Source organism: Botryllus schlosseri, chromosome 14 (genome assembly GCF_051294905.1).
Source record: "Botryllus schlosseri isolate E-star chromosome 14, Bs_hap1, whole genome shotgun sequence".
Taxonomy (NCBI): domain Eukaryota; kingdom Metazoa; phylum Chordata; class Ascidiacea; order Stolidobranchia; family Styelidae; genus Botryllus; species Botryllus schlosseri.
The window spans coordinates 4,820,729-4,843,923 of NC_137249.1; the positions used below are offsets into that span (position 1 = coordinate 4,820,729).

At 40.4% G+C, this 23,195-nt stretch overlaps 1 protein-coding gene and 2 pseudogenes across 2 annotated transcripts in view; 2 read left to right on the top strand and 1 right to left on the bottom strand.

Annotated features, from left to right (window-relative positions):
- LOC145455377 ((E3-independent) E2 ubiquitin-conjugating enzyme UBE2O-like) overlaps positions 1-23,195 on the bottom strand; it is a 133,656-nt gene that overhangs the window by 55,125 nt on the left and 55,336 nt on the right. The gene's annotated exons all lie outside the window — the stretch shown is intronic.
- Positions 9,826-11,906, top strand: LOC145456604 (poly [ADP-ribose] polymerase 2 pseudogene; annotated as a pseudogene).
- LOC145455824 (poly [ADP-ribose] polymerase 2 pseudogene) lies at positions 19,942-22,275 on the top strand (annotated as a pseudogene).

Consider the following 23,195-nt stretch of genomic DNA (forward strand, 5'->3'; position numbering starts at 1 on the left):
CGGCGGCCAAATGTCTGTACGGTACGGCGTTTAACGTCTGTTATGTTCAGACGCCGAGTAGCTAATAGCTATACGGCGTTTGGCGTCTGTTATGTTCAGACGCCGAGTAGCTATACGACGTTTGGCGTCTGATATGGTGAGACGCTGAGTAGCTATACGGCGTTTGGCGTCTGGTATCTCGGTAAACTGAGCAAAGGCTAAATCCTTTCATGGCGCGACTATATGATATCTAAGATTGCATATTGTTAAATTTTTGTCATAATAAGCGGTGGCAGAATCCCAAATCATCTATTGCATGTTCAGCTGTATCAAATCATTGCATCACCGCCCAGGGTTGCAATGAATCGAGTCATGACTCGACTCACAATTTTTTTGATGACTCGAGTCATTTTCTTGAAAAGGGATTAACTCATTGTATGACTTATTCAATAATGGTATCAGGACTGATCAATGAAAAATATGCCCAAACCTGCCTTTCATCTGTTATAATAACCATGTTTAGAATGGAAAAAATGAACATAAAAATTATCCGAAGCCTTCGATATCGCCCCCGCGAGTTCCACAGAAGTGATCTGAAGCTGAACTCGATGGGGAACAGTAAACACCATGACTTGGACTCGACCCATTGCTTTCGGACTTGACTCGTTAGGGATTGCTCGGACTTGACTCGTCGGTGAATTGAAAACGACTCGACTTCTTGAAACCTAGTGACTTGGTTACAACCCTGTCACCACCCCATATTTGTACACTCGCAATGAATTTCAGACCCAAGTCTGCAGATACAGTGTGTAATGAAACTGCAATACCACAATATGAAATAGCCAACGGAACCACAGCAGAAGGCAATGAAACCACGGTAAAAGTCACAAAGAAATGAGCAGTGGAACCACAGTAAAAATGACTGAGAAATAAGCATTGGAACAGTTAAAAGTCATCAGGAAATGAGCAGTGGAATCATAGTAAAAGTCACAAAGAAATAAGCATTGGTGCCACAGTAAAAGTCAGAGAATTATGCAATAAACCACAGTAAACATTGATAAATTAGCAGTGGAACCACAGAAAACGTCGTTAAGAAATAATTCACACCACGGTACATATCATGCAATAAAAATCATCATCAGGATCAGGTATCTGGTGCCCCGGGCCACAGTCCTTGTGTGTCCATCGACCACAGCCGTCACACGCAACCTGGAAACGAGTTAGAATCAATATACCTGACAAATGTAATCTCGTAATTGCATACCCATTTCATGTCTTTTTTGGGTGGTCTTGACCTTGACTACTGCATTTAATGCAATAATCTCCCAATTCTTTCTCATCTGCAGGAAAAAAATGCAACGTATTTAATATGGTTTTCATCTGACATGGATCAACATACCCGTCGCATCAAGCAAGATTTGACCAAACTGCTGGCGGTAGCTTTCGCAAGCTCGTCGATAATGATCAAATCAAGGTTGCCATATGGGATTGATGATCCAGTGGTCAAGTAGAGTTTGGCGGCCTATTAAATGAAAGTTTGCAAATCAATTTTCTCAAATCTTAATACATGAACGCATCACAAACCTTCAACGCAAGGACTCCACAATTAAATCAGTCATTTTGAACACTGGTCCTTATTAATCCTGTATATCTCGCAACTGATTCTCTTCTTGAATTCGCTGGATTAATACAGAAATGAAATATGTCTTTTGAATACTACCTCATCGACTTACTCAAACTGCTGCAAGACATTCCCATAGCGATCCTCGTGACCAATTGGATCGTATAGTAGAACCATATTTGATTCAACGTCAGATATCTGAAAGAGTATATACAATACACACATTACACTAATACAGAATATATTGACGAGACAGAACATGGGTGAAAGAGGTGAGAAGCAATGAGTTTCACAAACTTACAATATCAAGGTAGAATCTGCCAGGTATGTAACATGCTTACCAAAAGAATCCAATGGTTGCCCCTGCCCACACCAGTTCCGCCACAACGAACATTGAGTGGCGCTACAAAATATTTTGTAGCTGGTTCTTTCTAGAGTGAATCACTATATTAGAGAATATTCAAAAGTCTTGTTACTATGACACATACTGTTTTCTTCTTGCCACACAACGAACATTGAGTGGCGCTACAAAATATTTTGTAGCTGGTTCTTTCTAGAGTGAATCACTATATTAGAGAATATTCAAAAGTCTTGTTACTATGACACATACTGTTTTTTTCTTGCCAGAGGCAAATTTCACACCAACAAACCATTCAATTACTGTTAAATTACTTAATTATTCTGACTCCGCTGACATGTCTTGCTAACTAATATTTGATGGGTAGTACCTTTAAATTAATTAACATATTTACATAAATACTTCTGAACGCATTGGGTTTAATTCAATTTGAGATTAACCAAAGCAGAGATTGGTTCACTTTCAAGTTGCTGAAAATAGCCTCAAAACATCACTAATTGATATTTGAATAAATATCAATTTTTTTAAATGAATTCCAGTTTTCAAGTAATCGCAAGCCATGATAATATCAAGCTATTAACACTCAGTCAATTACCCCTAAATCACAATCAAGTAGAGATTCTTAACTGAGGAATGCAAAATGGCTAAAAAAAAAATGGCAAAATGGTAAAATCTTTACATACCTTGCACTTCGTTGTCGACAGCGTGAGGTACACGATGAGCCCAGTGTACCGCCTCGATATTCTCATAGCTTTTCTGACGTTTTGATTTCGCAGAGACCACAATTAAGTTCTTGAACTGTTTTGATTCTAATGAGGTGTGTCAAATCCTCAGCTAGAGCAATCGCTGTCATTGCTGCAAGGAAACTCGGTAATCATAAACATCGAAAGACGTCTACCATAGTGTAGCAGACATCTTTTGTTTGTCGGCGTTAAAGCTCCCAACTTTGACTCTTTAGCAATCCTTCGTGAGCGTGACTACCCTCGAATAACGTCCTAGATGGCGTTTGGCGGCTACAGTTTTGAGACGCCAAGTAGCTATACAGCGTCTCACATTTCAGACGCCGTATAGCTACTCGGCGTCTCTAAACTGTAGCCGCCTAACGCTATCTAGCGTCACCAGTTCAGCCGCCAAACGCCGTATAGACATTCGGCCGCCGTGCGGCGTTTGGCCTCTGAGCGGGTTTAACCCCTGTTGCTATGTAGGGCCCAAGACCAACGTTTTGGGGGCCTGACGAAGTGCTGTTACGGTTGTGCATCCAGCCTATAGGCCTGCTTGCGGATCTATTATTCGGATTATGCGTTCTAACTCTGTGCGAAATTTAAAGGCTCTTCCTACACAGTTTGATCAGTAATTTCGTTACCGAAGTCGAGTATGTATTGTATAGGTGCGCAGTGCGCATAGCCTAGCCCATTTACAGATTTTTCGCAAAAGCCGGTAACGGTCTATGTTGATTTTGATTGTGTTGAATACCGAGATGACCGACTAGCTTTCGAATTGTATATCTTGATGATGTCATATAACACTGCAGCGACTTTCAAGATTGCCACTAATATTAACTGATTAGAGTAGTAATTTAGTTATCGAAGTCGAGTATATAGGTGCGCGCAGCCTAGCGCGTAACGGAGTTTTCACAAAAGCCGCTATCGGTCGATGTTGATTTTGATTGTGTTGCATGCCAAGATGAGCGACTAGCTTTCGAATTGTATATATTGATGTGTCATCTAACACTGTAGCAAATGTCACGATTACCACTAACTGATTAGGGTGGTAATTTCGTTATTGAAGTCGACTATATAGGTGCGCGCAGCCTAGCGCGTAACGGATTTTTCGCAAAAGCCGCTATCGGTCGATGTTGATTTTGATCGTGTTGCATACCCAGATGAGCGACTAGCTTGCGAATTCTATATCTTGATGATATCATCTAACACTGTAGCAGACATGGGGTAATCGCGATTAGTAATCGTAATCGATTACGACGATTACAGCATTTTCAAGTAATCGTAATCGCAATCGATTACATTCGAAAAAAATCCGAAGTAATCGTAATCGTAATCGACTACTTCCTATATTTAATCGATTTCTTAGTGGAAGAACGATTACTTTTAATCTGTACGTACAAGAACTATGACAGAAACTGAACATTCGTGGACAAGGAAGAGACCAGGTTGAGGTTGGTGATATCACAAACGTCTGACTTCCATCGTCACTGCTCATTATAACGTCAGAAGTATTAGCTTTGCTCGTCATTGCGTAAGAAGTATCCACACATAATATAGAATGAATGCTTTGTTGCGCCGATAGCAGACGATAAATATAAACCTAAGACCTTAGTCACTTTCACATCCTATTTAACGTCCACTTGCGGATGAATATAACTTTCTTAGTTACATATAGATATATAGAGTACAGATATTCGATGTAGGCCTACATTGTAGTGTAGTTGTAAGAACATCACGCGCCATGCTGTATATCAGGTTATCAATACACTCCACGCACCACTACCTCGTAGCAGCATAATAATCACCATTCTTACTATATTTTCAAATACTAACTTATGTATTTATGTTTGGTTATGGCTATTTGAACGCAGTTTGACCGTTGCTGCTTGGCGAGCAGTAGGCCTCGCCAATGTACGTTGGCATACTTAGCTACGTACATCGAACAAAGATATGAAATTTTTTACTCGTCAAATGAGACATTACGATTTCCACAACGAAACAATAAAAATCAACAGCTGCTGATATTTATCATAACCGATTCGTTCTTTGCCGGTTCTCGTAACGGCAGCTTGCAGTATCTGTATTAAGTGGAACACCAAATTTTACGTTCACTTTATCATATTTTCATATGCCTCTACCTGAAACGGGTTTCATCGTTATTTCGCAATTTTCACTCAGCATATGGACCTGTCGCCATAGCTGCTTAGTGCTTATACACCATGTTAGCGTGGGTCTAGCTAGAATCAGGACCAAAACAACAATTCGCCCCCCCCCCCCCCATTCCAAACGTTTGTCTTGGTTCGCCATAGGGTGGTCAATTTTAAAGTTGATGACTGAGTTTCGTCAATAATATTGGTAATTGCATTATATTACTATTCATTAATAATCCTCTCTCAGCCCCCGATGGTTAGATTTACCGGTAGAGCTGTGGGCACGTAATTCATAGCTATAATACCTGGTATCATTGTTATAACTTTAATTTAATATAAGTTGTTAATTCGTGACCTCCCGTCTGTAATATAATCAAAAGATATTGTAGTCGCCCAAACGTAGCAGACTAGTGAAAAACTTTCCTCAGACGAGAAACGGACAGTGAGCGTCACACGCACAAATTGTCATGTCCTAATTCCTCTGTGGGTGCCCCGGGTGACATTTGTAATGTGGCGCTCAGATTGGAAGGACAACACTATATATTCGTCACGCCCACCCTGCGCGGCTATTGATAATGGACACACAGGCGTACCCAACATTTCGGTAAAGTTCTTTCTTTGGTAGCGCACTTCGTGAAGTCGAAACTGCATATGTCTTTTGGTGTGTCGTGGCTCGTTAATGGCCGGCACCGAAATATCTATAAATTATGCACGTTTCAGGGAGAGGTATGCATTTCAAAATCCAGCTATATAGAGACATTAAATCGCGAAGCTCGAAGAACATTTTAAAGTTGATTAAATCTCTCGAAAATACTCTTTATAATTTATGTTGATTTACGAAATACTTTTGAGTCTCCTACGACCTCGCTCCCCACCCCATTGGGGAGTTTGGGGAGCGGCAATTACGAACCTGGCAAAAATTCAAATCGTTGGGTGCGATGAATCGTCCACTATAAAGCTGGGTAATGGGTACATTATGACGCAACAAGCAAATGATGTATCATTCATAAAGAAAGTTGTCATCTCATTAGGCATTTTCGTCGCATCCTTATTGTCTTCAATATATATTCTAAAACTAGTTCTAAGAAGCGAAATGAATGTAATCGTGAGTAATCGTGATTACTTTTGCAATGTAATCGTAATCGTAATCGACTACTTCCTGATTTTGCTGTAATCGTAATCGTAATCGCGTGATTCAGAAGTAATCGTAATCGTAATCGATTACATTCATAAAGTAATCACCCCATGTCTGCACTGTAGCAAGTTTCAAGATTACCACTGACTGATTAGTCTAGTAATTTCGTTATCAAAGTCGAGTATCTATAAGTGTGATATGCCATTTAACCTAAGGCAAATTGTTCGATTGTTGCGCTGCGATTAACCAAAGCCGCTAGATTCAGTCGAGCGTGACTTAACAATGGGAAAATGGGAGTTTCCGTTCCATAGTCACATTCGATAGTCGAACATATCTATGCAATTTGATGCGATCAAAATATAACTATATTTTCTTTGCAGGAAGATCATGTTGTTGAATCATCGCTAGATCTGACCCTTACGCTGCTCAGATCAGTTCTGAAGTGACTTGCTCGGGCCAGTCGACTTATAATATATGAAGGGTGTATCGGAAAGAGGGTGTGATATGCTGTTTGACGGCTTACACCGGGAACAAGAGGAACAGTAAGGATGGCTCAATTCTTTGGAGGTGCAAGAGGTTCACACACAAAAGCAGGCCGAGCAATGGTCAAATGATCATGGCACCAAGTTCATGAATGGAAAGCATCCTAATAATCACCCTGGAGTTCCTGATGTCTATAAGAGTGCTTTGATTTCTAAAGAAACTCGAGTCTACAGCTAAAGATATTCTTCTTAAAACGGCTGCATGAATTGCTCAAGCTGTCACCAGCAAACGCCTACTCAGTAATAAGCGCCTTATGCCGGGATTAATACCAATTGCGGCAGCTTCAAACAATTCTTTGATATGAATGAGGTATTACAGAGTACAGAATTTTTAAATATGCAACCTGTACATTTGTACAATGTATATAGTATGTCTTGTACCTACTGAAGTTGCGATGTCAGAACATTCAATCCAATCAATTCATGTGAGTCTTACATTATGTAAATCAATATCACTCCATACCTGCCACTACGTCTCATCAGGGTCAGATGAAAAGTTTCAAGTAGCCTATGTATAATTCGATAATATGAATATATTTACACGTGAATAACATGATAAATATATCTAAAAGTTCACTAGTTCTACAACTCACCAAATAGCTCTGTGACCCACTTCAGAATGCTCCTATGGCCCACTGTTTGAGAACCCCTGCTACATGCGGATGTCGAGTGAAAAGAGTTGTAGGCCTATTTGAATTTTCAGTTTGGAAGTCTTCCCCGGGAAGATGCAAAGGAGTGTTCCTTCCACTTCCAACAATGTATATTTCAAAACATGAAGGATTTAGGACTTTCCAAATATTATTATCCGAGGAAAGCCACTCATCTTGGGAAGCAGTAGTTGACGAGACTGTGCTACATGCCCTCGGAACTTATAGGGCTCAGTTTTGACTGCGGCTCAAGCATACTGACCCCAAACTGGAACCGTTATTTGACTATATGCAGGGCGCATGGATAACCTTCAAGAATTGGCAGCCACACAGTTGGAGTGTTTATCCAACAGCAATCTGTACCAACAATGACATTAAGAGATGGCGCAATCACCTGAACATGCAAAGAGGGCGCAGCATGCCAATGTATAGCCTTATTCTTCTCTTGAATGGGGAACCGTGGTTCTCATACGAGCCAGTGGCCCTTACCTTCGGATGACAAGACCAAGAAACGCTGCTGCAAAGAGTCTTAATTTGATTGATGGCTAATTATACACACTGTGATGCAATTCAAAAAAGCAAGGAAGACCCCTCGTCGACCTCTTTCTGACGAACAATTCCGATCTTTTGATATTGTATTTGCTGTTGATTCATCTGCGATCATTGTTTTGTATGTTAGATATGATTTTGTCATTCTTTTTATTAATTTGATTCAAAGACTTTATGATGCAGCTGTAGTTGGAGTATAGAAAACAAAGCACTAGCAGATGTCACCGCGATTGAGTTACATTCTTTTCTTTTGATCAAATGTAACCACTGCTAAGCTGCGGCAACGTATTCCAGATGGCATTGCTGTGTATCAATACCAAATTTCGTTACCATCCAAAATTTGAGTCTGAGTTCCGGTTCTTGAGCAAAGTAAAATATATATTTTTGTAATCAGCACATCTGGCTTTCAATTAATACCAATTCTATCGAATTTAGTGCTTGGCAAGCCAGTCTAAATGAAACTAAGTTGTCTTTGGTCAAATAGAAGAAAATAACATAACCCAATCGCAGTAAGCCGACTGTGTACTCTGTGGAGAGTTCGTTATCAGGCTTTTGCACAACAAGATCTGTCACGGCACATGAAACTTTCCCATCCAAGAATATACATGTGATTTTCAATACATTTCTAATACAAAATTCTCCAAGTGCCGAGTTCGCTGGTAATCCAGCAGCTATTTCCTAAGCACCCTAACCACAATGCATCTGTGCATGGTGATCACGTCAATTTACATAGCTAGAGATGACAATAATTCGGAGCATAATAGGGACCAAGACCATTGTTTATTGAGGTTGACAAATTGTTATGGTCCTGCTTGAAACCAACACTCTGTAGCGCCAGTCTTATTATTCAGTCAAAGCAGGTGTTTACGTGTGAAAAACTGATATTTTTTAATCATCGGGCTGATTTCTAGAGCATTGGTTCTCAACCCTTTTGTCTTCACGGATCCCCCAGTTTTAGTTCAAATTTCACTATATTATCGTGCAACCATGATCTGTCTTGTGCAAATATCAACTGTAGGATAGTGATTAACAGCAACAAAATGATCTTTCTTGAAAGCAACATAGGCCTACTATTTGGGTAGAAATTTATTATGTCAAAGCGAATTCTGTAGTTGCAGTTTCTGAAATACGCGGTCGTGTCTTGAAAATATGAGCCTTCGATTTGATGTAAACGAGTGCCGAAAATCAACCTTTGGATATGATCTCAACATCTATGGCACCGAAATCGCGAAGCATATTTTTAATGAGCATATCACGTCCAGCATAGTCATTTCTATCTCATCTTGAAATTATTCTGGAATAACGGTTATTTGTGTGTATGACGGGAGAAATTGGATATTTGCAAAAAAACATTTCTAATCCGCGATATGTTTGTATCTGTGAGCTATTGGCAATTGAAATGAGTTTGCACAGTATAATTTTCTAATCCTTGTGTTAAATTGAGTCCAGAAGTTTTAGCAGTTATAAAGCGAAATGGCCTCATGATTTCTCAAAATTGACGAATTAGGTTGTCAACCGTTTTGCAAATTTGGGGGTTTCGCGGGTAATTTTGACGAAAGAGGTACATGGTGTGAACAAGGTTGGGAACTACAGATTTAGAGTCATCAAATCTTTACATCAGATTAAGTTTGTATACCACCCTAATCTAATGCAATGTTTTCAAATGCTGATTCTGTATAACAAGGTCATTACTACCAATGAGTACTCTTGTGTAGGCCTACTCCATTGAAAAGTGACGACTGTTTTTCCAACTGGCTGCTTGTATGTTTCGATGCCCTTGATTAATATAGTTTAGGATCTACTCCTTCGCATAATTTCATTAAAAGGCTGGTTCTGTATGTTAATACCTTGATTTTAATCACTTTCAATTATTTGATATATTCTCAGGTTCTACATAATTACTCTTGCCGATTAAATGCCAGCAGCACGAGCATTAAAAGGCACGCTTTCCAATAAACATGGTGCGTCGCTACCAAGAACAAAGGATGTAAAACGGCATGGTGTTAATGATGTGACTGAAGCAATGAAACATAAAGCACCACCCGTCCATGATGACAAAGTAAACCTTCAAGCAAGAGTGGTTCTGGGGAGATATCTGGTTAACGGCACAGTAAAATCTTCCAGAAAAAGAAAATTTGAAAAGGACGAGGATAGTAATGTTGATTTGGTCCAACGTGAATCTAGTAATTACATGGATGACGACGCAGTAAAAACTGTTTCCAAAGAAAGAAAACCGAAGAAGACCAACAATAGTGATGTTGATTTGGTCAAAAGTGAATCTGATAAGGTGGATGACACCTGTCTGCAAGGAGATGATGATGACTTGAAGAAAGTACAATTCAAAGGCCCTATACGTGCTGACGAGCACTGCAACTTGACAGATTATCACGTATACATCGATAAAACTACGTATTCTAAATTCAACGTGCACAATGCCATGCTGAGCCAAACTAACATTGGTTTTAACAGCAACAAATATTACTTGGTTCAACTGCTGGAGCACGACACTAAATATGAGTATGCAACCTGGTTCAGGTGGGGACGGGTTGGCAGAATTGCAGGCACGACTTTGAAGCATCATGGCGCCAACCTTGAAGCGGCCAAGGCCATGTTCAAGAAGAAGTTTGAAGTGAAAACTGGGAATAGCTGGGATCATTTAGTTGCCACGTGTGGTGAGGGTTTTACAAAGTTCCCACATAAACACCATCTACTTCAAATTGACTACGGAAAAGATGTTGAAGGAAAAAAGGAAAAACAGGATGTGGCGTCGAAACTTGATCCTCGTGTTGAAAAAGTCATAGACCTGCTATTTCATAGCAGAGAAATTGAATATTGCATGAGTGATGAGAAGTCTGTCCCGAATAGGATAGACCTTCCTGGTAAGCTTATAAAGAAACAGATCGACGCAGGTTACGATTCTTTGAAAAAGATCGAAAAGTTAATCGAAGGACGGTTGGAACTGTCTGCTTTATCGGAAGCTTGCAGTGAATTTTACACACTCATACCTCATGCTTTTGGGATGGAAGCGCCACCACTGATACTCACTAAAATCGACTTGATATTCGAATTTGTTTGTCTGCTGGCATGGGGTGACATGCAAGCTCTCAAAATGATGAACGGCGACGATCTGCTTGGGTGTAAAGTGACCATCAAGGACCGTCTTTACGAATCCTTCGAATCCTTAGGACGCAAACTAGACCCACTTGATGCTAATGAGATTGAATTGAAGACCATCATGACCTACGTTGCCAATTCTCACGGATCCACCCATACCCAATATAAACTGACTGTTGAAAATGCATACCGAATACGTAGCGAGCAGTCTTCGCAATTCAAAGAGGAGATAGGTAACAAGATGTTGTTATGGCACGGATCACACTTGTTTAATTGGGCAGGAATATTGAAGGAAGGCCTGAGAATAGCTCCACCGGAAGCACCGTCATCGGGGTACATGTTCGGCAGGGGAATTTACTTTTCAGATATCGTTTCCAAGTCTGCCAATTACTGCCGCGCTAATCCTAGTCAGCCGTGTGGACTTCTTCTTCTGTGTGAAGTGGCGCTTGGTATGACGAATGATAAACTACATGCTGATTATGATGCCAATAAATTACCAGAAGGAAAATCAAGTATCAAAGGTCTTGGCAAAGAAGTCCCTGATCCTGAAGGCAATATCACTCTTAGCTGTGGCACCGTTGTTCCACTCGGAAAACCAAAGATGATGGAAAATCAGGAAGATTATTCTCTTATTCACAACGAATACGTCGTTTATGATGTCAATCAAATTATGCCAAGATACTTGGTCAAAGTGAAGTTTGACTACCAGACATGATGATTTTTGTGGTTTGACATTTTGGCATCGGTGCTATGCACATGCAGTTTCGTTATTATCTACACTCCTGATCAGACGTACATTCCGCACCTACACTGTTCTTTTCATGATCGTTTTACATTACACTGTTTCCAGGTATTTTTCAGTTTTTCCAGTCGCAATGTTGCCATTTTTGTTGTTTCAAGTTGGTTGGGAGTGATTTTCCTTGTAATATTTGAGTTTCTGTATAAGCCTCCACCAAAATCATGATGTGCTTTGCCAGCGTGTTTTAATGTGATCATCCGTTACTTGTTGCCATTGCTGCATACACTTCCCTATCTTTTTGATCCTGTGCTAATCTTGGTGAAACATTGGGAATAAACTTCACGAGCATTGGTGTTTGTTGCGAGAGCCAAATTGGTGTGAGGAAATTATACACATTTTGGCGGGGTATGAAGATGAGCAACTTTTCGAAGACAATCCCAATTCACAAAAGAACAGATATCGGTATGTTAGTTAGTGACATTAGCTCTAACCCCGGCGTTGTGTATCAGAGTTTTTTGATAGCTGGGACCGACACCGTTTTCTATCATGGAGTTGACAATATGGGCAATAATCAGAGGTGGTCAGTAACGAAGTCCTACTTTTTGGAAGTACTCAAGTAGTTTTCCTATACTTCTGGTACTTACTCGAGTAGATCTGATTTTCGCTACTTGTACCTCTACTTCGAAATATTTTGTGATCTACTTACTTACTTTTCGCTATTTTCAGTTTGTCAAGTAGAAGTAGTCTAATCCCCCAGTACGAACGAAAGCTTGAGGAATTCCGGGACTGTTTTCATGGAGTACCAACATTCAATATTCATAAACGTCAAGTAAAGACAAGAAATTTTATTGCGCTTCGCGCATAGTAGTGATGAAGTGACAAATATGTTTTCATGAAAGTATCAGTGAATGTAATTTAGGTACCGGATTGCTTGGTTCCCCTCACACCGCATTGTCGCCCATATCTAATATTTCATCACGGTAAATATGGCCCACCAAAACGTTTCGCAATCTAGCAATTACTTTTCATATTGTCATCTAGCAGCCCCTTGCGTGTCTTGATAATCTTTAAAATCCAGCTTTTCTGAACGTAACACATGTTTTAGCAGATGACCTTTAACACTCTGTAGACAAAATACAGGAAATATATTCTCCGCTTTTTAGAAGGGGTATTTGTGTTTCATTTTAATTGCGAGTAACATACTTTGAGTTTCAATTACTTTCATAGATGTTAAAGCATAAACACAAGTGTAGTAATGCCTCAATTTTCAGAAAATAAAGCTAGCCTACACTAAATATAACTTTTGCGATCCACAATATTTGTTATTAACTTATAATAATCACGCAAAGTGATGTAACCGTATCCGATACAACTTCTACGTATTGCTCTTCGCCTAAACTTGGGGCCTTATAATATGGGGTCGGGCTCCATCCCATGATATTTTCTAAAAACGGGGTGTTCTAGTAAACAAAGGATAAGTATGTCAATACTATCATTTTCATCCCATGATGCGAAACAATACTTATTCTGTCGAAAATTGATACATCCTGGGATGCATCAATACGAATCAAGCTCTCTGCACGTGCCACATAGCTCAATTCGCAGCTTTTGACAGTCCATGCGAACGAATTAAGACTGTTTTCAAAACTACTTAGGCCTACTTACTTGAGTAGATTTAAAGTCAGTTAATTCTACTTCTACTTCAAGTAGTTTTAGGTGGCTTATTGAAGAAGTACTTGTACTTGAGTAGATATTTCCGTCGCTACTTCTACTTGAGTAGCTTTCTTGACTACTTTGACCACCTCTGGCAATAATATGCCCAAATGTGCAGGCTGATCATTTTCTAAAACCATGATGGGACTTGGTCATGGTCATAGCCGACGGCCTTGTTCGATTTCATTTTGTAGACGGCTACTTCTGCGTGATCGTTAGGTTCGAGCATAACAGACTGAGATACAGAGGTGGTCAGTAACGAGGTACTCAAGTAGTTTCCCTCTACTTCTGGTACTTACTCAAGTAGGTATTTTTTCGCTACTTCTACTTCATAATATATTGCGATCAACTTACTTTTCGCTATTTTCAGTTTTTCAAGCAGAAGTAGTCTACTCCTCCAATGAGAAAGATGGCCTAGGGAATTTCGGGACTGTTTTCAAGGAGTACCAACATTAATTTTCATTAAAGTCATGTAAAGCCAAGAATATTCGTTGCCCTTCGCGCACAGTAGGTATGGGCGAATGACAAATATGTTTTAACGAAAGTATCGCTGAATATAATTTACCGATACCGGATTGCGTGGTTCCGCCGCCTATATTAAATATTTCATCACAGTAAATAGCCCATAACCCACCATAACGTTTAAAACTACCGTTTAGCAGTCTAGCAATTAGGCTACCTATCATATCCTAATCCAGCAGCCCATGACCACGCGTCCTAATCTGGAATTGGAATCGCACAAAGCGCGAATTTTTTTTCAGTTGACCGCTTCTTCGCGCCCCCTTCAGAGCTTTCACGGCCCCAAGGTTGGGAACCACTGTTCTAGACAAAAGACAAGAAATAGGCTATATTTTCCGCTTGTATTTCTCTTTTAATTACGAGTATCATAGTTTGAGTTCTAATTACTTTCAGTTATTTGTCTAACATATGCTTACCATACGTCCTCTTTTAAGAGGATTTGTCCTCTTTTTTGAAAGTGTCCTCGGAGGACGGCCTTTTGTCCTCTTTGTTGAGATTTTGTCCTCTTTTTTGCAAATTTAGGTCAGATTTAGAGCAAATTGCGAATGATATGCCGTAAATTAGCACAGAAGTGACGCTGCAGAGGGTATTCCGGAGCGAAAAACGCTATTTTGAGCTCCGAGCGGAAAGTAGACCTTTTTTTTAGTCATCCACCTGGAAATGCGGAGAAAAAAAAAACGGTATTTTGAGCTCTGAGCGCGGAGAGATGACCTTCTTTTTTTTTTAGTCAACCACTCACGAAGTGGGAAATATTCATCGGTGAAAAAGTGTCCTCTTTTTAGATTTCCAAAATATGGTAAGCCTAGTCTAACATGCATGTTAAAGTATAAAAGCAAGTGTGGTAATATGCCTATATTTTCTGAAAATAAAGCTACACTATATGGGATTTTTACGATCCGCCATATTTTCAATTAGCGTATACTAATCGAGTAAAGTGTTAAAGTAGGGTTACCATATTTTGGGATTCTGAAAAGAGGAACCTTTTTCAAAATTTTCAGATTTGCAATACCGGAGGAAAATCCTGAAAAATGGTAAATTTTTCGCACTTCGTGGTCGGTTGATTAAAAAAAAGGTCAACTTTCCGGCTCAGCTCCCGGAATAGCCCCCAGAGCGTTATTACTTCAGTGCTGATTTATTGTATCTCAGTCCAATTTCGCCGTACATTTGACCAAAATTCTCAAAAAGGGGGACAAAATCTCAAAAAATAGGACATTTGGGCGTCCTCTGACGACACTTTTAAAAAAGCCAAAAAAGGGGGACAAATCCTCTTAAAAGAGGACGTGTGGTAACCCTAGTTAAAGCTTTCCGATACAACTTCTCATCAGTATTGCTCTTGAACTAAACTAGGGGACTTATAATATGGGGGATGGTACCATGCCATGATATTTTCTTTAACGGGGTGTTCGAGTAAACAGAGAATTATAGTAGCCTATAGCCCATATCAATACAATTACGCGAACGAATGCTTATTCTGTCGAAGATTGATGGAAAATTTTTCCTCCTGGGATGCATCAATATGAATCAAGCTCTCTCCACTTTCCGCATAGCTGAATTTGCCGCTTTTGACAGTCCATACGAACGACCGTTTTCACAACTATACTTACTTGAGTAGATTGGGTAGATTTAAGGTCAGTCAATTCTACTTCAAGTTGTTTTGGGTTGTATTTTGTATTAAAAATGTATTAACAATCATTATTATAAATTTGTAAACTAATAACATTATGTAATGTCTCAATATTGTACGGAGGTCAGACTCAGGGTACGCTTAGATGACGCTGCGGCAGCACGGTGTGATTAGATCACGTGATCACAAATTGTGGAAGCGCGCGGGAGACCACGCGACCTTCACCTATCGACCATGCGTGGTCTGGTCCTACAGGGTTGGTGTGATTGCATGCAAAATAAGGTCAGAAACATGCAAAATAAGGTCAGTCGCAACATGCAAAATAAGGTCAGTCACATGCAAAATAAGGTCAGTCCCGACATGCAAAATAAGGTCAGTCGTGACATGCAAAATAAGGTCAGTCACATGCAAAATAAGGTCAGTCGTGACATGCAAAATAAGGTCAGTCACATGCAAAATAAGGTCAATTGCCACATGCAGAATAAGGACAGTCACAAACTCACACATGTTAGTGTTATGGAAGGTCCTTAAGGTTGTGGGTTAGGGTCCCGGGTGGAGTTCCTTAAGGGTTCGTGTAATTGGGTAGGGTTACTTAGGGTTTAGGGGGTTTGTTAGAATTGAGGTGCGGTTCATTAGGGTTTGGGTAATTAGGGTGGGGTGGGGACATTAGGGTTGGGTGTTAGGGGCATTACACCCCCCAAAATACGCCAACCCAGCCCTAATGACCCTAACTTCAACTTAAAGGACCCTCATACCTACCCTAACTAAACACGCTAACCCCCAACCCTAACATTATGGTGCTTGACCTTATTTTGCATGTCGCGACTGACCTTATTTTGCATGTTGAGACTGACCTTATTTTGCATGTTTCTGACCTTATTTTGCATGCAATCACACCAACCCTCCTCGTCTGGTCGGTATCGCTAATCTATCTGGCGGCGTACGTGTTTTGTCAAGTTTGGGAGGGATGGATCTTTGCGTTCTATGCGAGATCGAAGTGTTGGAAAGCAAGCTGAAATGTGACGAGTGCAACACGTGGCAGCACATCAATTGTGACCCGCAGGCTACCGGTATGTCACAAGAAGACTACTGGAGAATTGTGGATGAAGATTGAAGCGTGTAATTGAAATGTTCAGCATGCCCTTCCGCTCCTCAGAGATCAGTTCTGTAGTAACTTCCTTGGACCAGTAAACCTATAATATATTGGAGGGTGTATCGGAAAGAGGATGTGATATTCTGTTTGACGGTCGAGGTCATTCTTACACCAGCAAAATGAGAACAAAGATGGCTAAATTCTTTGGAGGTGCAAGACTCGCCCAGATGCATGCCAAGCAAAGGTCAACGTGCATGGTACCAAGTTTACGGAAGGCAAGCATCCTCATAATCACTCTTCAGTTCCTGGTGTCTTTTTAGACTGAGTCTATAGCTATAAATAATCATTTTTAAATCGGCAGCATGGATTGCTCAAGCTGTCTCCAGATAACACTTGCTCATTGCTCAATAATAAGTGCCATAAGCCGGGACTGATACCAATTGCAGCAGCTTCAAACAATTCTCTAGTGACTGGGATACTGCATTGAAGTGGAGTAAGAACTTAGCTGTACATTTGTACAATGTATATAGTATGTCTTGTACCTACCGAAGTTGCGATGTCAGAACATTCAATCCAATGATCCAGTGAATTCATGTGACTCTTACATTATGTAAAACAATCTGAATCTGACTTCATACTTGTCACTATGTCTGTTAAGAGTCAGATGATATATGTAGCCTACATATAATTCGTTGATATGGATAAAATTTGGAGCGAATAACATGATTAATATTAATTAACTTTCACTAATTCAACTATTTTCCAAATAGCTCTGTGGCAAACTTCTAAATGCTTTTATGGCATATTGTTTAAGAACTCCTGCTATAGGCAAATGTCGGGTAGAAAGAGTTGAATGTGACTTGGAATTGGCAATTTGGAAGTCGTTAGCTGCAACTCTTCCTGCGGTAGATGTGAAGGCAGGGGTGTTCCTTCCACTTTACACAATGTGTATTTTGAAAAATTTCGGAGTTAGGGCTTTCTGTCATCAAGTAGTTGTACGAATACCTGCTACATGCCCGTGGGACTTACGGAGCTCGGCTTTGACTGCGGTGTAAACATACTGACCCCAAACTGGAACCGCTATATGACTATATGCAGAGCGCATGGATAACCTCTTTGAACTGGCAGCCACATAGTTTGAGTGTTTATCTAACGGCAATCAGCACCAACAATGACGTTAAGTGGTGGCACACTCGCCTGAACATGCAAAGAGGGTGCAGCATGCCAATGTATAGCCTTATCCTCTTGAAGGAGGAATCGTTTTCGTATGAGCTTGTGGCACTACTTTCGAACTGCAAGATCAAGAAACGTGGCCTCAGTGGATTGATGGCAATTATACACATTGTGATGCAATTAAAAAAAGAAAAGAAGACCCCTCGTTGACCTATTTCTGACGAACAATCCAGATCTGTTGCTGATTCATATCTGATCAGTGATCATTGCTTTAGATATTAGATGTGATTTTGTCATTATATTTAATAATTAGATGTGGAGGCATTATGATGCAACAGTAAGTTGGAGTGTATAAAACAAAGCACAAGCAAATCTCACTGCGATTGGGTTGCATTGTTCTTTTTATTTGACCAAAGGCAACCACTGCTAAGGCAGCTTATTCCGAATAGCATTGTTGTATCACAATACCAAAATTTGAGTCTAATTTCGGGGGTTCCAGGGCCAGGCAAAATAGAAGATATATTTTTGTAATCAGTACCTACGTCGGTTTAAATTGATACCAATTTTATCAAATTTAGTGCTGCAAGTTGTCTTTGTCAAATAGAAGGGATGATGTCAAGGTCAACCAATGGCAGTGAGACGGTTGCGTACTCGGTGGAGAGTTCGATATCATGGCACATGAAACTTTCCTATCTGAGAATATTCATCTGATATTTAATGGATTTATACTTGAAAATTCTTTAACTGCCCAAGTTCATTGATAATCTAACAGCTTTTTCATAAGACAATGTACTAAATCACTTGGCCCCTTACTAACAATGCATCTGGACGTGGTGATTACGTCAATTTAAATAGTGAGAGATAGCAGAAGTTTGAGGCTTAATTGGGACCAAGACCATTTTTTTGAGGTTGACAAATTGTTATGTCCTGCTCTGTAGGCCCTGTCTTAATCTTCAGTGAACAGGTGTTTGTGCATGAAAAAGTGACTATTTTTAATCATCGGTCTGGTTTCTCCTAAGGCAGTGGTTCTCAACCTTTTTGGCTTTGCAGACCCTCTATTTTTTAGTTCAAATTTTACTCAATTATCGTGCAACCGTGATATGTCTTGTGCAAATATCAACTCTCTTTGTCTCGAAATTGGGAAGACTTACCATTTCAAAGCGAATTCTGTAAATGCACTTCCTGAAATACGCGATCGTGTCTTCAAAATCCGAGGCGTTGGTTTGATATGAACGAGTCGTGAAAATCCGTTTCCACGAAGATAGGTGGTGGTGAATGTAATAATGCGTGACGCTTCTGACGCCACTTTTTAGGTATGGTTGCATCATATATGCCACCGAAATTGCGAAACATATTTTATGAACATATAATGTCCAGCATAGTCATTTCTATCTAGCAGCTAATCTTTGAAGTCATTCTGGAATATCGGTTAGTTGTATATATGACAGGAGAAAATGGATTTTTGCAACAAAAAAAACACATCTCTGAACCGCAATGAGTAGGCTATGGCAATTAAAATTTGCAGAGTGTAGTTTTTCATCTCGGACGGTCATTGTGTTCATTTGAGTTTGAGTTTTTGCAGTTATAAACCGATAGTGCCTCGTGATTTCTCAAGTTAGAAAATACAAATTAGGTTATCGACCATTTTGCAAAGTTGGAGGTTTCGCGGACCCCTTGAAAGTGTTTCGAGGACCCCGGTTGAGAACCACTATCCAAGGGGGTAATTTTGGCAAAAGGGGTCCACGAGGTCAATACCGTTGGTAGCCTAACTACTGATTTAGAGTTCCAAATCTTTATATAAAATTGAGCTCGTAGACTAGCCTATACTGAGAGAATGTTTTCAAATGCTGATATCCTGTATAACAAGGTCATCACTACGACCAAGTCAGCTTCTGTACGCCTACTCCATTGAAAAATTACGGTTGCCCGACATATGAGCATGCGACACAATGGAAAACGACAGTTCAGCATGGAACACATCAGCATGCGTCACTTCAGCATGTGACTGTATAACCCAAAAACGTACCCTAACCCGAAACCTAACCTAACCTAGCCTTACCTAACCTAAAGCCTAACCCTAACCCAACCATAAATCCAACCCTAACCCGTAATTTAACCCACATGCTCATGTGTCGCATGCCGAAGTCTCGCTTGCTGTAGTGTCGCATGCTCATATGTCCACGGACCAGAAATCACCACTGTTTTCTGTTTATCCAAATGACTGGTTGTATGTTTCAATGGCCTTGATTGACAAAGTTTAGGATCTACTAAGTTCTCTATGTTAATACCTTGATTTTTACCACGTTCAATTATGTTATATATTTTTAGGTTCTACATAATTACTCTTGTCGATTAAATGTCAGCAGCACAAGCATCAAAAGGCACGCTTTCCGATAAAAATGGTGCGTCGTTAACAAGGACAGAGGATGGAAAACGGCATGGTGTTGATGATGTGGCTGAAGCAACGAAACATAAGGCACCTGTTCATGATAATCAAGTCATCCGTCAACTAAGAGTGGTTCTGTGGAGGTTTGACGACATGTTAAAAACGTCCACCAGAAAAAGAAAATATAACAAGGACAAGGATAGTGATGATGATGATTTGGTCACAATATATAACATGGCTGACGGCGGAGTAAAAACAGTCTACAGAATAAGAAAACTGAATAAGGCTAACGATAGTGAGGTTGATTTGGTCAACAATGAATCTGACAAAGTGAATGACATCTGTCCGCAAGAAGATGATGCTGACTTGAAGAAAGTGAAATTCAAAGGCCCTGTACCTGTTGATAACTATTGCAACTTGACAGAGTATCACGTATACATCGATAAAACTACGTACTCCAAATTCAACGTGCACAATGCCATGCTGAGCCAAACCAACATTGGTTTTAACAGCAACAAATATTACTTGGTTCAGCTGCTGGAGCACGACACTAAATATGAGTATGCGACCTGGTACAGGTGGGGACGGATTGGCAAAATTGCTGGAACAACTTTGAAGCATCACGGAGCCAACCTTGAAGCGGCCAAGGCCGTGTTCAAGAAGAAGTTTGAAGACAAAACTGGGAATAGCTGGGATCATTTAGTCGCCTCGCCGGGTGAGAACTTTGTAAAGTTACTGCATAAACACGATCTACTTCAAATGGACTACGGAGAAGATGTTGAGGAAAAGAGAGAAATGAAAAGGCCGAAAAAGGAGAAACAAGATGTGCCGTCGAAACTTGATCCGCGTGTTGAAGAAGTCGTAGACCTGATATTTTATGTCAACGAATTCGACGCTCGCTTTAATCAGATGAAGTATGACGTGGCGAAAGGGCCTGTTGGTAAGCTTTCGAAGAAACAGGTCATAGCAGGCTACCATTCGTTGAAAAAGATTGAAAAGTTAATCGAAGGACGCTCGGAACTACCTGCTCTATCGGAAGCGTGCAGTGAATTCTACACACGCGTACCTCATGATTTCGGAATGGAAGTGCCTCCAATGATATTCACTAAAGGTGACTTGCGAATCAAAATGGAGCTATTGAAGGCATTGTCCGACATACGAATTCCTATTGAAATGATCGACGAGGATCAGCTTGGAAGCGAAATGAGCATCAAGGACTATCGTTACAAATCCTTGGGATGCAAACTAGACCCACTTGATGCTGATGATGTTGAATTGAAAACCATCCTGGACTATGTTGCTAATTCTAACAGATCCTCCCTGAACCCATGGATATTGACTGTTGAAAATGCATACCGAATACATAGCGAGCAATCTTCGCAATTCAAAGAGGAGATAGGTAACAAGATGTTGTTGTGGCACGGATCACGCTTGACTAATTGGGCAGGAATATTGAGGGAAGGCCTGAGAATAGCTCCACCAGAAGCTCCGTTAACGGGGTACGGTATGTTCGGCAAGGGCATCTACTTTTCAGATGTCGTTTCAAAGTCTGCCAATTACTGCCACCCACCTCCTTGGCAGCCGTGTGGACTTCTTCTTCTGTGTGAAGTGGCGCTTGGGAACACGAATGATAAAGTACATGCTGATTATTACGCCGATAAATTACCAGAAGGAAAGTCAAGTACCAAAGGTCTTGGCAAAGAAGTCCCTGATCCTAAAGGCAATATCACTCTCAGCTGCGGAACCGTTGTTCCACTTGGAGAGCTAAAGATGCTGGACAATCAGGAAGATTATTATCTTTTGCACAACGAATACATCGTTTATGATGTCAATCAAATTGTGCCAAGATACTTGGTCAGGGTGAAGTTCGACTTCGGTATCTAGTGGATATGATATTGGTGCTGTGCAATTTCTTCATCACCGTTTCTACACTCTCCTGATCGGATCTGACATTCGTCACCTACACTGTTCTTTTCATACTCCTGGTTTTTTATTACGATGTTTCCGGGTATTCTTCAGTTTCTTTAGTTGCAATGTTGCCATTTTCGTTGTTCCAAGGTGGTTTAGTGATTATCCTTGTCGCATGTGAGTCTGTATGAGTCACCACGAAAATCATGTGCTTTGCTTGCATACACTTCCATGTTTCATTTCATCCTGTGCTTATCACAATCTTGGTGATGCATTGAGAATAAACTAGACAGTTTCAATGATGCAGTAGCCCAAGGTTATCTGGAAGGTTCCTGTTAAGTTCTAGCTACCTATATTAGGTCAGGTGAACAGTGACAGTGCAGATAGACGGTGTCAATGTAGTTACTGATGGTACTTGAGTCGGTCATTCTAGGGTTACCATATTTTGGAAATCCGAAAAGGGGACACCTTTTCAAAATTTTCAGACTTATAATACTGAAGTAAAATCTGAAAAAGAATGGTTAATTTTTCCCCACATTGTGGTTGGTTGACTGAAAAAAGGTCAACTTCCCGGCCCAGCTCCCGAAATAACGTTACTTCAGTGATGATTTTATCTCAGTGGAATTGAACCAAAATTCTCAAGAGACGACAAGGGCGCCCTCCTAGGACACTTCCAAAAAATTGGACGCATAATAACCCTATATTTATTGAAATTTAATCAGACCAAAACACCACATGATTACGATATAAAAATTGGTGGGTGTCGAAATGACTTGGCTTTGTCTTTTAATTTGACACCCCCTGGGCCTAGAGAAAGGGGTCCTCCACGGACTAGTTCCGTGGTCAATGACCACTGGTCATGGACATTCAATATATTGCCAACGATTTCATCATTTCGATACACCACGAGACTGCGATGCTACAATGGAAGATGGGAATGGTGTCGAAACGACTTGAAGTAGTCTTTTAAATCAGACACGAGAAACCCAGATGACCCAGAGGCGAAGTAGAGGCATGCACAGTGCACAGTGCGCACTGAATGAAGAGTAAAGCAGATAATATAAGAGGCAAGCGACAAAACGAGGTGACATGTGGCGGAAGCACTGAGCGAGATCGATATGTTTGGTCGTGGTCCGGTAACCCTGAATGCTGACTGTCTGATAGCCGGCGAGATACTGTTCCACTATATATAACTAACCCACGTTCCACACTGCTGGTCCGGC